This window comes from Lissotriton vulgaris, chromosome 4_1, assembly GCF_964263255.1.
Source record: "Lissotriton vulgaris chromosome 4_1, aLisVul1.2, whole genome shotgun sequence".
Taxonomy (NCBI): Eukaryota; Metazoa; Chordata; class Amphibia; order Caudata; family Salamandridae; genus Lissotriton; species Lissotriton vulgaris.
Window position 1 is genome coordinate 1298428561 of NC_141691.1, and position 14730 is coordinate 1298443290.

Genomic DNA, 14730 nt, shown 5'->3' on the forward strand with positions numbered 1-14730 from the left:
TATTAAGCCCCGTTTTTCTTTTATACTCTAAACTTAACTGCATCATGCATGACTGTAATCGGGTGATGCTTTCTACAAACTATATGAAACTAGTGCTAAATTTGAGGCAGTGGTTTCCAATGCTCAGCCACGGCAGTTAATTCTCAACACAGACACTAATGACAGTCCACCACATGGCAGAGCTGTCTGTCTAATTTTGAGATGAGCACAGCGACCGTGTTTAATATGTCAATATACATTAAAAATGAATACCTGCCGCCCATGCCATCCATATTGTTTGGATGGCCAGCAATAGTCTGAATTGTCACGTTTGTAGGAGTAAGATGGTAAGTATTTGTGTTGGTATTATCATTGGCAGTGCTGACAGGGGCAATGGGTGGTGCAGGCTGAAGTGGCCTCCTGAAATGGGCATTGGCACTTACATTTTTTTCAAATTAAGTACTGTATGAAACATATTTCCCTTAAATATTAAAGAGGATCCTATCTGTCATTCTTATGGCATAGCATATCATTGACCTGAAATCTGTAATCAGGGTGCTTTAGTGCACAAAGAAAGTTTCTTTAAACAAGTGTTCTTTTCTGCAGTTTTAGGTGACCTGCGATTAGTTTGAGTGGAACTATCTAAGCATCCAACCAGCTAGAATAATCCTGTATATCTTAGATTGGTTTTTATCATATTAGACTGACAAACAAAGACAAGGGGTGTGACACAAAGGTGGTATATTCTATGATACCATGCCAACTTTTTTCTGTTCTACAGATACAAGCTATTAAGAGAACAAATACTATCATGTTTATCAGGCTCACTTTTGACACCTTGACTGATTTAATGATTGTGAATGATACCCTAATCCAGAAATCAGTTTTAGGGTTTTATATAATATTACACAACATTCGTTTTGGATAGAACATTCATCACCAATGCCTTAGGGTTTTGTTAGAATGCGCATGCCAGTTTTTTATAGCTTGCCCATAACAATGAGACTGTTGTCTGATGGTTGGTGCTTTCCCATTGGCAGGCACAGCTCAAGTTTTGGAACCTTCCACTTGTTACCTGCATGTTGTTGTGTTCCTGTGTTTAGTATGTTTATAGTTTGTTTTGGTTAAATGGTTGTGGTTGTTTTTTATCAAACACTGTTTATTCAGGGTGTATTTTGTGTGACTTTCAAACAAACTGTAAGTGTTGTTAGAGTCTGTGTGCATGCTACTGTTTTGTTGTCGAAGTGTGTCTGACGTCTAACTTTTTAGGTGAAAATTGCTGTCAGCTGTGATGTAAAAAATATGTCTAATGTAAAATCTTATCTCTTTGTAGTCAGATTTTAACCAGACCTCCTACAGCACCATACGTTTGGAACGCTGCTGCAGACATAAAAATGTTTAATACAAAGTGACACTCCATCTTGCAGTTAGATTCATGATACATCAGCTACTTAACATAAAATTTTCTTGAGATTATCTATTCTGTACATATATATATATATGAATAAACACAATCCCGCCCCTTTCAATCGATCGCACGAGGGCCACTAGTGTATGACAAATGTAAGGAATACAGAAATAAAAATGAAATCCATATTGTTTAATATACTTTTATATATTAGGTATTGATTGGCTGAGGGGGCACTGTATATGAACAATATGTGTAATATGAGATGCATTTTTATCTCAAGTCACATGTTATGCTTATGGGGCATTAACTCACTGGGGTTGGAACTTGGAAGTCAGTTACTGACTTCATTCATCCCTTGCTACACAAAGTACACATCAACAACTCTTGCATGCCTCCAGGATCCACAGCACAGTAGATATAAACTATATGAAGGCCACCACTCTCTGCTAACTCTGCACATAGTGGGGGCTCCGGGGCCTCGGGACATTAAGCAAACAACACAGACAAGCGTGGAAAGAGCCCCAGCAGGGGGAAAACATCACTGAAGCTGAATGTGCACAAGCAAGACTAGCGATGCTAGAATGGCAATAGAAATCAAGCTAAAGTTAAACTGACGCAGGATACAGCCAAACATCACCGGCAAACTAAGTAAAGAGGCCATGCAGCAAACAGATGCAGTTGCCCAGTTGTCACAACAGAAATCACCACTTCATGCACAAACAACCTGAGCCACTAGGCTTGATGACGTAGGATAGAAATATACAGATTTTGAAAGAGATGTCATGCACGGCAAAATAGCATTTCATTTATTTATTTTGAGTCAAGTAAACGAAAATCAAACCTTAATAGATAGAAAGACCCTGCTGCCATTCCAGCCTCCTGACTGGACTAGTGTTTATGCACACGGTGCCCCACACGGCGCAGGTCAGGTGGCATGAGTGCTCGGGCCTCAGACTCGGTTAATATCAAGTCTGTTTTACTGCCCCATGGTGACCATCACCACGCTGAAGAAAAAAAGCAGTGTTGGTTTGGTTACGAAGGGGCCTGCTGCTGCTGGGGCTGCTTCAAATGATAGTGCCCGCCTAGACGTCATGCTATGGTGCTTTACTGACGGTGACACATGTGTGCCGGACGTGACATTTAATTTTTAAAAAAGGTTACGTAGGCTGACGCAGCCCCTACACGCAACATGGAACTGAAGGAAAATTACATGGATATGAATTTATGATCGGCTCTCAGCACAACAACACTCTTATTCAACAGCAGACTAGGGAGACTGTAGCAGAGTTTGACTAACATCGCAGTTAGTGAACCAATTATTTTTACTTTGACATGAATGAGATGACGACGTGCCGTGCCCGTGAGTGCAGTCCTGATGTTGATGTGAGTTGGCAGTGTAGACCCGGCCCTGGTAAATAAGTGCCGGCGCTAAGCACCGGAAAGCACCGGCACAAATTAAGCACTGATCATTCATGACATGGTCAGTGACATCACTGATGACATCTCAAATTACATCACTGATGACATCATCCACGTGACAATCTGATACATCTTATCATACACTAGTATAACCTTTCAACACTCATTATAAAATATGGAGTACCATATTTGAAACTATTGACACACCAATACAAGTTTCTAAAAACCCAATCAGTGATTTCTATATCTACACACACATCTAAACACTTACCTATAGATTCACTCATACATGCTAACAAAGATCAATAGAACACTATTAAATATGCTTAAACACCTGCATCAACATTACACACTAGCACACAACCTATTCACTTATGCAGTCATCCTACTCACTTTTGCACACAATTGATCATACTTACATTTACTAAGCTACACACTTACACAAACACCATTTTTTTTATTCATATAGATAGTAACTCATACTTAGGGGCTCATTAGGATGTTGGGCGGATTTCCTCCGCCAGGGTAGCGGTGGGAAACACCGCCCGCCTGTTTTCCGCCCCGGTCGCCTTGCGGCCGGGACAGAAAAGGGATAACATGGTGGCGATGTCTATCAGACACCGCCAGCCATATTAGAATAGGCATTTTTCAATGCCTGTCCGTGGCGGCAATGCCGCCACGGAAAGGCATGCGGTGTTCACTTTGGGGGGCCCCTGTGGGCCCCCGAAGTGACGGCCGAAGGGGGGTGGCACACGGGGGGTACCTGTGGTACCCCCTGCATTTGCATAATCACAGCGGCAGGGACCGCGCGGTGCCTGCCGCTTCGATTATGCAAATGAGTGCATTTGTTTTCAACATTGTGGCGGGCGGTGCAGTGAGCACCGCCCGCCACAATGTTAATTTGAGGAATGCGCCTGCCACTGTGGCGGGCGCATCCTAATGCCAATGTCGGGACCCCCGCCCTTTGGGCGGGTGGTACCGATTTACGATGGGATGACGGGCGGGCAAAGTCCGCCCGTCATCCTAATGGAGCCCCTAGTGTGTTATATAATCACTATTACAAGTATACAATTATCCATACATCACTCATTCAATCACTGAGTCTTATGTATACGTATTTATATTAAGCATGGGCGAATTTTGCGAATCTCGCGTTCGCGAATTTTGCGGATTTGCAAACTCGCAATCCGCAAAATCCGCGAATTCTCGCGAATTTGCGGATTTTTTTTTATTTGTGTTCGCGCGGGTTTCTGCCAGTTCGCGAGGGTTTTGTACAGTTTCGCAAACGTGAACTTACCTGTCGGGTTGCAAGTTTTGCGAACTTGTTGTTTCTACGTGTCCAGCCTGTTTGGGACACTCTTCTTCATCACTGCCACTCTCTGTCACCACTGCCACTCTCTGACTACTCATGCCACCCTCTGGCCCACCCATGCCACCCTCTGTTTCATCACAGCACCCTCTGGTTGTCCAGTGTACATTATTGTGGCAAAGCAAAGCACACCTTCCCTGCCTCAAGTGACCTGAATTAATTTGGGGCTGATTAATGTGTCACAGAATATTTTTTTAGCTGGCACCTGCTTCCTTAGTGCTTCATGATTAGTGATCTTTTGCACTTGCTAAGTGCTTTCATGGTTGCAAAATTAGTTACAACACCTGCCCTGCCCCAACTGACAATAATGAATTAGGGGCTGATTAATGTGTCACTGGATTTGAACTTCCAGCCTGGCTCCTGCTTGTCTCCCTTAGCTGTAATTCAGGACCTTTGTGGCATATGTGTAACTATTCTGAGGGTCAGAGCAGGGTCACATAATAGTTGCAAGTAGGCAACTGAACTCTGGAGGGGCCCCTCAGGAAGCACTACAGGAAATGGCTACTAATGATGAGCTTGAACTTTTGAACCTGGTAAGTAGTTTCAGTTTTGCTAAGATCGTATTTCTGCAATTTAGCGCTTATTCGCGGGGCGCGAAGTTGAACTGGGAAGCCGCGAACTCACGCGAACAGTGCGAGCAAGCCATAAAATCCGCTGCTCGCGGATTTGCGGATTTTGCGGGAAATTCGCGAATCTCGCGGATTGCGAATTTACCGAAAATCCGCAAAATCCGCGAGCGGAACGGATTTTCCGCCCATACTTAATTTATTTACAACTGTCACATACAATGCCTTTTATATTTCTAGTTTGTTGAACATGTATCATTGAGAAATATATTTACTCATCACCACACCCATAAAGACATTCACTCTCCCAAACAACTGTTTCCACATACAGTCTTAACCTCATATACTTACTAAATCAACTATTTACACATCTTTGGACAGTCACACACCTCCCACCCAACCACACACACATTCATTCACTATCCCATACAAATACTCACTTAACTAATTAATAACTAATATAGACTTTCACATAGCTAGTAACCAACTTAAGTAGTAGTTTACACAACAAGAGATAGAGAGATACAGGTATTACCACAGTTTAATCACTATCCCATATATTAAGTGAGACACTTTAAATTCGTCACTTAGACAGTCAATCACATTGCTACTAAATCCTCAATTCAGACACTTATACATCCACTCAGTCTTCAAGGCAGATTGCTATATATATATATATAATACTTATTTAAATATCGAAGCAAACCACATTCACTGGATGATGTCATCAGTGATGTCATTTGAGATGTCATCAGTGATGTCATCAGTGATGTCACTGACCATGTCATGAATGATGTAATATGTGACATCATCAGCAGTGCATTGCGGGGGCGCGAGTTATAGTTAGTACACCTAACTATAACGTGGAAATTTCAATGGTTTTGTACGAGTGAAATGTCCAACTAACCATAACACCCGTAAAACCTATGGTATTTTCAGTGAATTTCTAATGTTTTTTAAATGCTAATTCCTAACTATAAAATGTCTGAAACCTAAGTTTTTTTCAGTGAATATATATATATACATATATATACAAATATATATATATATGTAACACTGACGAAGCCTGCAAAGGCGAAACGCGTCTGTTGGGGTGAGGGGGGTTTGGTGTTAATAAATTTCTAAACTGGATACCAGCGTGCCAGCCACTTTTTTCTGAAACCAGCATATGGACACAGGAACGTGCAGCAATATATATATATATATATATATATGTATTACCTACTGGCGATAGCCAGTAGGTATATATAGTTAGGATTTTTTCTCTATGGAACTTTTGAAAATTCTATGTCTAATAACTTTGGCGTTTGTGGACGGAATCAGCTGAAATTTTCAGGAAAATGGCACATTTTGTTTCTGAGCAGCCCCTGAAAATTTGCGGGGGTTTTGTCAAGGGGGGGCCGAGAAAAAAGGGGGGTCCCAAAACACGTTTTTAACATTGAGTTTTCCATAGGGCGTTTGGCCTCACTTTTAGCTCGAACGGCTGAATGGATTTGCACGAAACTTGGCAAAATTGTAGGGACTGTTAGCCCGATGTGCCTTTGCTGGGTCTCAATATATGTGCTGCAGTGGATTTTGAGAAATTAACGTTTTAAAAAACAGATATATCTGTGACAGCGTCCCGGATAGCGCACCGGTTCGCGTACTTTTCGCGTAACGGAGCTTTGCGAAGCGAAGCTGATTGGCTCTCCGGTGTCTGTCAACATTCTAAACAGTCCGGAGCGGCCGCCATCTTGTCTCTCGGTAGGATCGAGAGACAAGAGGAAGCCAAAACGAAGGGGGAAATGAAGGAAAGGGGGCAAGGTAGACCCCTTCTGACCCCCTAGGATTGATGAGGAAGATATTAAAGTGCCCCGCGGGGCCCAAAAAAAAAATTGCGATTTTTCGTTGTAGAGGCGCGTCTCGGTACGCGAACCGGGCAGCTAACCGGGCAGCTAACCGGCAGCGTAACGGTAGTCTAAGGAGAAGCTGATTGGCTGTCAACATTGTAAACAGTCCGGAGCGGCCGCCATCTTGTCTCTTGGTAGGATCGAGAGACAAGAGGTGGTGAAAAATGAAGGGGGAAATGAAGGGAAGGGGGCAAGGTAGACCCCTCTTGACCCCCTAGGACTGATGAGGGGGATAATAAAGTGCCCCGCGGGGCAACAAAAAAAAAAAAATTGCGATTTTTCGCCGTAGAGGCGCGACCCGGTACCCGAACCGGGCAGCTAACTGGGCAGCTTACCGGCAGCGTAACGGGAGTCTGAGGAGAAGCTGATTGGCTGTCAACATTGTAAACAGTCCGGAGCGGCCGCAATCTTGTCTCTCGGTAGGATCGAGAGACAAGAGGTGGAAAAAAAAGGTGTAAATGAAGGAAAGGGGTAAGGTAGACCCCTCCTGACCCCCTAGGATTGATGAGGGGGCTATTAAAGTTCCCCGCGGGGTAAAAGAAAAAAAAATTGGGATTTTTCGCAGTAGAGGCGCTTCCCAGCTAACCGGCAGCGTAACGGGAGTCCGACATCTTGTGTTTTTGGAGCGTCCGGTTTGCGTACCGGGTAGCGTTCCGGTAAGCGTAACAAGGGGAAAACCAAGAGAAACAGTAAAATAAAATTTAAAGGAATAGATTTCCACCAAACTTGGCAAAATTGTAGGGACTGTTTGTTTGATGTGCCTTTGCAAGGCCTCAAGATATGTGTACGTGTGGATTTTGTCTAATTAAGGTAAAAAAAATATATATATATCTGTAAGCGTGCTCCGGCGCGCTTACGTTATGGGTTTTGTTTGCGCTGCAGAGACGATACGTCACGTTTATGCGACGCGTCATGAGGCGTCTCACGTGGCTACGTGATATGTCACGTAATAAAGAATATATTTTACAGCTATAGATATTAGCTTTTAAAAAACCAATGAAATTCACTGAAAAAACCATAGGTTATAGACCATATATAGTTAGGAATTTGCATTTACAAAAACATTGAAAATTCACTGAAAAAACCATAGGTTATAGACCATATATAGTTAGGGATTAGCATTTACAAAACCTTATTTTACTCGCACAAAACCATAGAAATTCGCATATATAGTTAGTTGCAATAACTATATATCGCGCACCCGCAATCCACTGCTGATGATGTCACATATTACATCATTCATGACATGGTCAGTGACATCACTGATGACATCATTGATGACATCTCAAATGACATCACTGATGACATCTTAAATAACATCACTGATGACATCACAGATGACATCTCATTTGACATTACTGATCACATCACTGATAATATCATTCATGTGATAATACGATGAACCTCTTCAGACTCTAATATAACCTTAGATACAATCAGTGTAAACAGACACTCACAGATTGTCACTCATCCATGGAGTTACTCATACATCTAGTCAGTCATGAAAAGAATCAATCACTCCTCCATTTCCTCAACTATACAGTTATACACACCTTACTTATTCAAACATATACTAACACATATTTACTCTCTTATACAATCCCTGATACAAGTTCACAATGATCCATACAGCCACTCACACATTCACTGGCTCTTATGCACAGTTATTTATATATGTCAACTCTCACATGTACTGTGTTTTACATATGTACTTACTTTGACATGTAGCACTGAGAAATCCATTCAATCACCAATACACTCATGCAGACAGTCAACCGCCCATACAGCTGTTTCCACATGCACTTTTGAACCCATACATATAGTGAATCACTACTCACACATCTATGCACAGAGTCACACATCTCCCACTCAGTCTCCCATACAAATACTTGGGCAACCAATCAATAACCCATATAGTTACTCATATAGCTACTGATCAACACATGCAGCATCTTATACAACAACAGACATACTGATGCACACATTAAGACAGTTTAGTCACTAACCCATGCACTCAGTGAGACACATTTAATCATTTACTCATACAGTCAGTCATGCACCTACTAAATCCTTCATCCAGACACTTATACATCCACTCATTCTTCAATATGTAAGACATATTTTAACTTTACAGAAACTTACAGTCACTGGATGATGTCATCAGTGATGTCATCAGTGATGTCACTGACCATGTCATGAATGATGTAATATGTGACATCATCAGCAGTGGATTGCGGGTGCGCGATATATAGTTATTGCAACTAACTATATATGCGAATTTCTATGGTTTTGTGCGAGTAAAATAAGGTTTTGTAAATGCTAATCCCTAACTATATATGGTCTATAACCTATAGTTTTTTCAGTGAATATATATATATATATATATATATATTCACTGAAAAAAACATAGGTTATAGACTATATATGGTCTATAACCTATGGTTTTTTCAGTGAATATATATATATATATATATATATATATATATATATATATTCACTGAAAAAAACATAGGTTATAGACTATATATAGTTAGGAATTAGCCTTTAATAAACCTTGGAAATTCACTGAAAAAACCATAGGTTTTAGCCCTTATATAGTTAGGAATTAACATATAAAAAACCATTGAAATTCCTCCTATATAGTTAGCTGGACATTTTATTGATATAAAACCAATGAAATTCAACATATAGTTAGTTGCACTAACTATATATTTCGCGCATCCGCAATCCAATGCTGATGATGTCACATATTACATCATTCATGACATGGTCAGTGACATCACTGATGACATCATCCAGTGTCTGTGTGTTTTTGTAAAGTTTAAATATGTTTTACATATTGAAGAATGAGTGGATGTATAAGAGTATGGATGAAGGATTTGATTATATAAGTGAGTAAGTATGTGTTAGTATATCTGTGAAAATGTAAGCTGTTCTGTGTTTAACTGTATAGATTAAGAAATCAAAGTGTGATTGATTCTTTACAGGACTGACTAGGTGTGTGAGTAACTCCATGGATGAGTGGCAGTGTGTGAGTGTCTGCATAGGTGTATGAGTGCATATGATAGTGTTGTAATGATGAGTGACTGTATGTACGAGTGACCTTATGGGTGAATGAATGAATGTGTGTGTAGACGTAGGAATCAGTGAGTGCGTATGTAGTAAATGGTATTGGTGTGTCAATAGTTTAAATAATGATACTCTGTATTTTACACTAGGTGTAACAGAAGTTATATTAGAGTGTAAGGAGGTTCATTGTATTACCACATGAAGTATATCATCAGTGGTGTGATCATTGATGTTAAATGAGATGTCATCAGTGATGTCATCAGTGATGTCACTGACCATGTCATGAATGATGTCATATGTGACATCATCAGCATTGGATTGCGGATGCGCGAAATATATAGTTAGTGCAACTAACTATATGTTGAATTTCATTGGTTTTATATCAATAAAATGTCCAGCTAACTATATAGGAGGAATTTCAATGGTTTTTTATATGTTAATTCCTAACTATATAAGGGCTAAAACCTATGGTTTTTTCAGTGAATTTCCAAGGTTTATTAAAGGCTAATTCCTAACTATATATAGTCTATAACCTATGGTTTTTTCAGTGAATTTCATTGGTTTTTTAAAAGCTAATATATATATCTATCTATATATATATATGCTAATTCCTAACTATATAAGGGCTAAAACCTATGGTTTTTTCAGTGAATTTCAAAGGTTTTTTAAATGCTAATTCCTAACTATATAAGGCCTAAAACCTATGTTTTTTTCAGTGAATATATATAGAAAGCCGTCACGAGAGTTATGACATTACAAAGTCTGTTTGTAACTTTTGATTTATGGAAGAATTCTTGCTTTATAAATTGGGAGTGAGGTATGTTGGGATGGTTTAACCCCTGAACTCCCAGGCAGTGATAAAGGAGAAACAAGGAAGCCTGGCCACGAGGTACCGTGTTGCTAACCTCAAATTTGTCAGCATTTATTTCCCGTGAGTTTGATTAGGAAATGCAGAAGCGCTTTTTTGATATAAGAACTTCATGTGCTTCCACTGTGTGCTTATTTGCTAAGTACAGCATCCCACACACATCATACCCATATAACTGACCAGTTCCCGATGGTTTTTTCAGTGAATTTGCAAGGTTTTGAAAATGCTAATTCTATTAGCGGATAACGTTTAAATATGTTAATATCCTTGTGGGACCACCTGAGCAGCCCTAGGGATCCGATTTTTGATGCATGAACGATGGTTGGATGCATGATGGATGAATGATTGTTGGGTGGATGCATGGATGTATGCATGCATGATAGATGGGTGAAAGGATGCATGAATGATGGATGGATGCAGGATGGATGGATGGGTGGGTGGATGGATGGGGTGCATGAATGGTGGGTGGGAGGGTTGCTGGGTGTTGGATGGATGCATGATTGTTGGCTGGAAGATGGATGGATTGGCTGGTGGATGCATGATGGATGAATGATTGTTGGGTGGATGCAACTCCAAAAGGATTAAATATGCACTCCGCAGCAGAATCGCTGGTCAGCCGCGCCTCGGTGGTTATGCTGCTCCATTGGCAGCAGCGATAGACTCTGCGATAGACTCTGGCAAGGCTGGCCAGGAGGCTGCAGTCATTGGCAAGATCAGGGTATGAACTACCGTGGGCCACTGGAATAGGAGTTTGCCGCCCGGTGGCCCCAGCCCGCCTCCAGTCTACTCCAGGATGGACAGTGAGTTCCCCCACTCACAGGTAGGTAGCCATAGCCACATATAATAAAAATGTGTTATCAAAATATGCTCTTTGTAGTTACATTTGCATTTTAAACACAGCATAGTCGCATTGTCTGTTTTGAAACAGGTTTTGAAACAGGTTTGAGTCTGTTTTGAAACAGGTTTGAGCCACCCCCGCCATTGCTGACAGGAGCCACATCACACACTGCATTTAGCACCTTGCAGTAGCCGCATGCCATTTATTAGTACACCAGCTTGAATATACAGCTCCCGCCCAACATCCAATGAGCACCAGACAATTAAACGCCTGAAGTAATTAGGCGTGGACATGAAGAATACACACATTTATAAACTACCTCCGCGAGCTAGCAGGCACTCAGCTGCTCCCCGGGCCACTGCAGTATTCGGTCTCTCTCCTTCAGCTCCTCCTGCGTGTGCATGCAGTAAAGGCAAGCATTGCCGACGACCGTGGTACTGGTATGTATCAGGGCTATATGGCTGTTCAGCGGGGCCGTCCACTGAAAGGCTGTCCAGGCAGCCTCTGCACCCCGTGTCAAACTCTCCTGTCTTGCATGGCTGGGTACGGCAATTAATAATTGATTCGGCTGCGGGATGTGCCCCAATGCATGCCATGTGAGCTGCAGCAGACAGCGCAATGCTGCGGGCCGCACCATGATTGAGTTTGCGGCCAGCCCCTTACAACAAACTCAACTCCAGTCGAGTCCGACTCCGGCCCCGCCTCGCTTCCTGTTCCAGGGCGCGAGGTCACATTCGACCCCCCCCCCCCCACCAATGTTCCCTCTAATTTTTTTCCTCTGTGTGCGGCAGCGTAGGGTCTCTGTGCGCTGCAGCCATGGCTATGGGCGCCAGGAACCAGACCGTGCGTGTGTGCAGCGCCAAATATCCCTCCAAACTTTTGCTTAAAAATCTGAAAAGATGGTGCATTTCCACACATACAGTGCCACATTAAACTATACTATGTTGTGTGGTTAGGTTTGCCGTAATTTTTAGAGCAAATACAAGTTCAAAGCACTTAAAACGTATTTTATAGTTGGGTAAACTAATTACATCAGTGGTACTCATAGTACGGCCCGGGGGCCGCCAGCAGCCCGGCAGGCCTTCATTGGCGGCACACGGACCTTGCCTTTTCATTTCTAGGCAAAGTGGAGATGCATGTGCTGTAAGAAGGAGTGAAAAAAACAACAAAGCCTCATTAACAAGTAAATGGAAGACCTATGAGGTACTCAGGTGCGCGCCCAGGAAGCTGTCTCAGCCCGGGCTGGCACAAAAGAATGGGTAATTTGGGGGGAGGCTGGGGCTTAAGCCCTTTCAGCCCAATGGGCGTTGCGCGCCTGGATGTAAGCACATTCGGAATTTGGACAATTGCACCTAGAGACAGAGACAGATAGGGAGAGATACCGACAGATGGGGAAAGAGACAGAGACAGGAAGGAAAGAGACAGATAGGGACAGAGACAGATAGGGACAGAGACAGAGAGGTAGAGAGAGAGAGGAAGGTAGAGGGAGGGAGGGAAGTGGAGGGAGGGAAAAGGGGGTAGAGGGTGGGAGAGGGAGGTAAGGGAGGTAGAGAGAGAGAGGGAGGTAGAGGGAGAGGGGGTAGATGAAGAGGGAGGTAGAGAGCGAGAGAGAGGGATGGGCAGAGGGAGGTAGAGGTAGAGGTAGCAGGAGGTAGAGAAGGAGAGGGAGGGACAGAGGGACAGAGAAGGAGGGACAGAGGGACGGAGAGGAAGGGACAGAGAGGGAGAGGGAGGGACAGAGAGGTAGAGGGAGAGGGAGGGACAGAGAGGTAGAGGGAGGGACAGAGGTAGATGGAGAGGGAGGGACAGCGAGGTAGAGGGAGGTAGAGAGAGAGGGAGTGTGAGAGGGACGGCAAGGGAGGGACAGAGAGAGAGAGGGAGGCACAGAGAGGGAGAGGTAGGGGAAGGTAGACAGAGAGGGAGGTAGAGGAGGGAGAGGGAGGGACAAAGAGGTAGAGGGAAGGATGTAAAGGGAGGGGGAGGGAGGTAAAGGGAGAGGGAGGGAGAGAGGTAGAGGGAGGGAAAGGGAGAGGGGGCACAGAGAGGTAGAGGGAGAGGGGGGGACAGAGAAGTAGAGGGAGAGGGAGGGACAGAAAGGTAGAGGGAGGGGGAGGGACAGAGAGGTAGAGGGAGATGGAGGTACAGGGAGGGACAGAGTGTGAGAGGTAGGTAGAGACAGAGGGAGAGGGAACTAGAGGGAGAGGGAGAGGGAGGGAAAGGGAGAGGGAAGTACAGAGTGGGAGAGGTAGGTGGAGATAGAGAGGGAGGGAGAGGGAATTAGAGGGAGAGGGAGGGACAGAGAGGTAGAGGGAGGAAAATGGAGAGGGGGTAGAGGGAGGGACAGAGAGGTAGAGGGAAAGGGAAAGGGTGGGAGGGAGAGGGAGGGACAGAGAGGGAGGGACAGAGAGGTAGAGGGAGGGAGAGGTAGAGGGAGGTAGAAGGAGAGGGAGGTAGAGGAGGGAAAGGGAGAGGGAAGTAGAGGGAGGGTGAGAGGTAGAGAGAGAGAGGGACAGAGGGACAGAGGGAGAGGTAGGTAGGCGGAGGGACAGAGCCCTTAAACTAAACAGGAACAGGGTTATGATTAAAATATTAGTGCAAAAATATCTACTGGGGGGGGGGCATACTCAAACTGCTACTTCTGTGGACATTGTGGACAGTTGGAGTTCTGGACTTTTTGGTTCCGTCCAGAGGTGTCAGGGTACAACACCCAAAGACCCCGGAGTTCCACCTGCCTTGGTGCACAAATGAACAGAAACACGGGCTTCTCGATGGTGGCGTCAAAGACCAAAGGTTTATTACTGCAGGGACACAGAAGTCACAGAATCTACGCACGGGCAGAAACTAGGAGCCTGTTCGATTTGTACAAAGTGGGTTGCTCCTTATATACCAAAAATTGTGCTCTAGGCAAATATTTCACATGTCGGTACATTCCCAAACCTTTTGTGTCTCTAAACAATAAATATTTGGCGTTACACAGGAACTGTCGATAATATCTGATACCAAACATCACGAAGAGGGGTTCCCACTAGTTCATCACAATCCCCTGTCAATATTGCATTCAGGACCCGGACCGCCTCATCGTAAAGTTCGTTACCTCCCCCTAATAAAGATTCAGAAAGAAAGAAACAGAGCCAGGTGTGGAAGATAGAAAAGTGGGATAAGGGATGTTTGTAGGTCGTAAATGGGCAAGGCTACCGGCTTCGGCCGCCTAATCATGATCAGGTACAATGGACACGAAGACCAGTTTGGCAGGACTGGCCTTGGGCAGAGGAGGCAGCCTTTGTTGAGTCATGCAGCTACAGCGTGATTTGGTTTAAGGTGC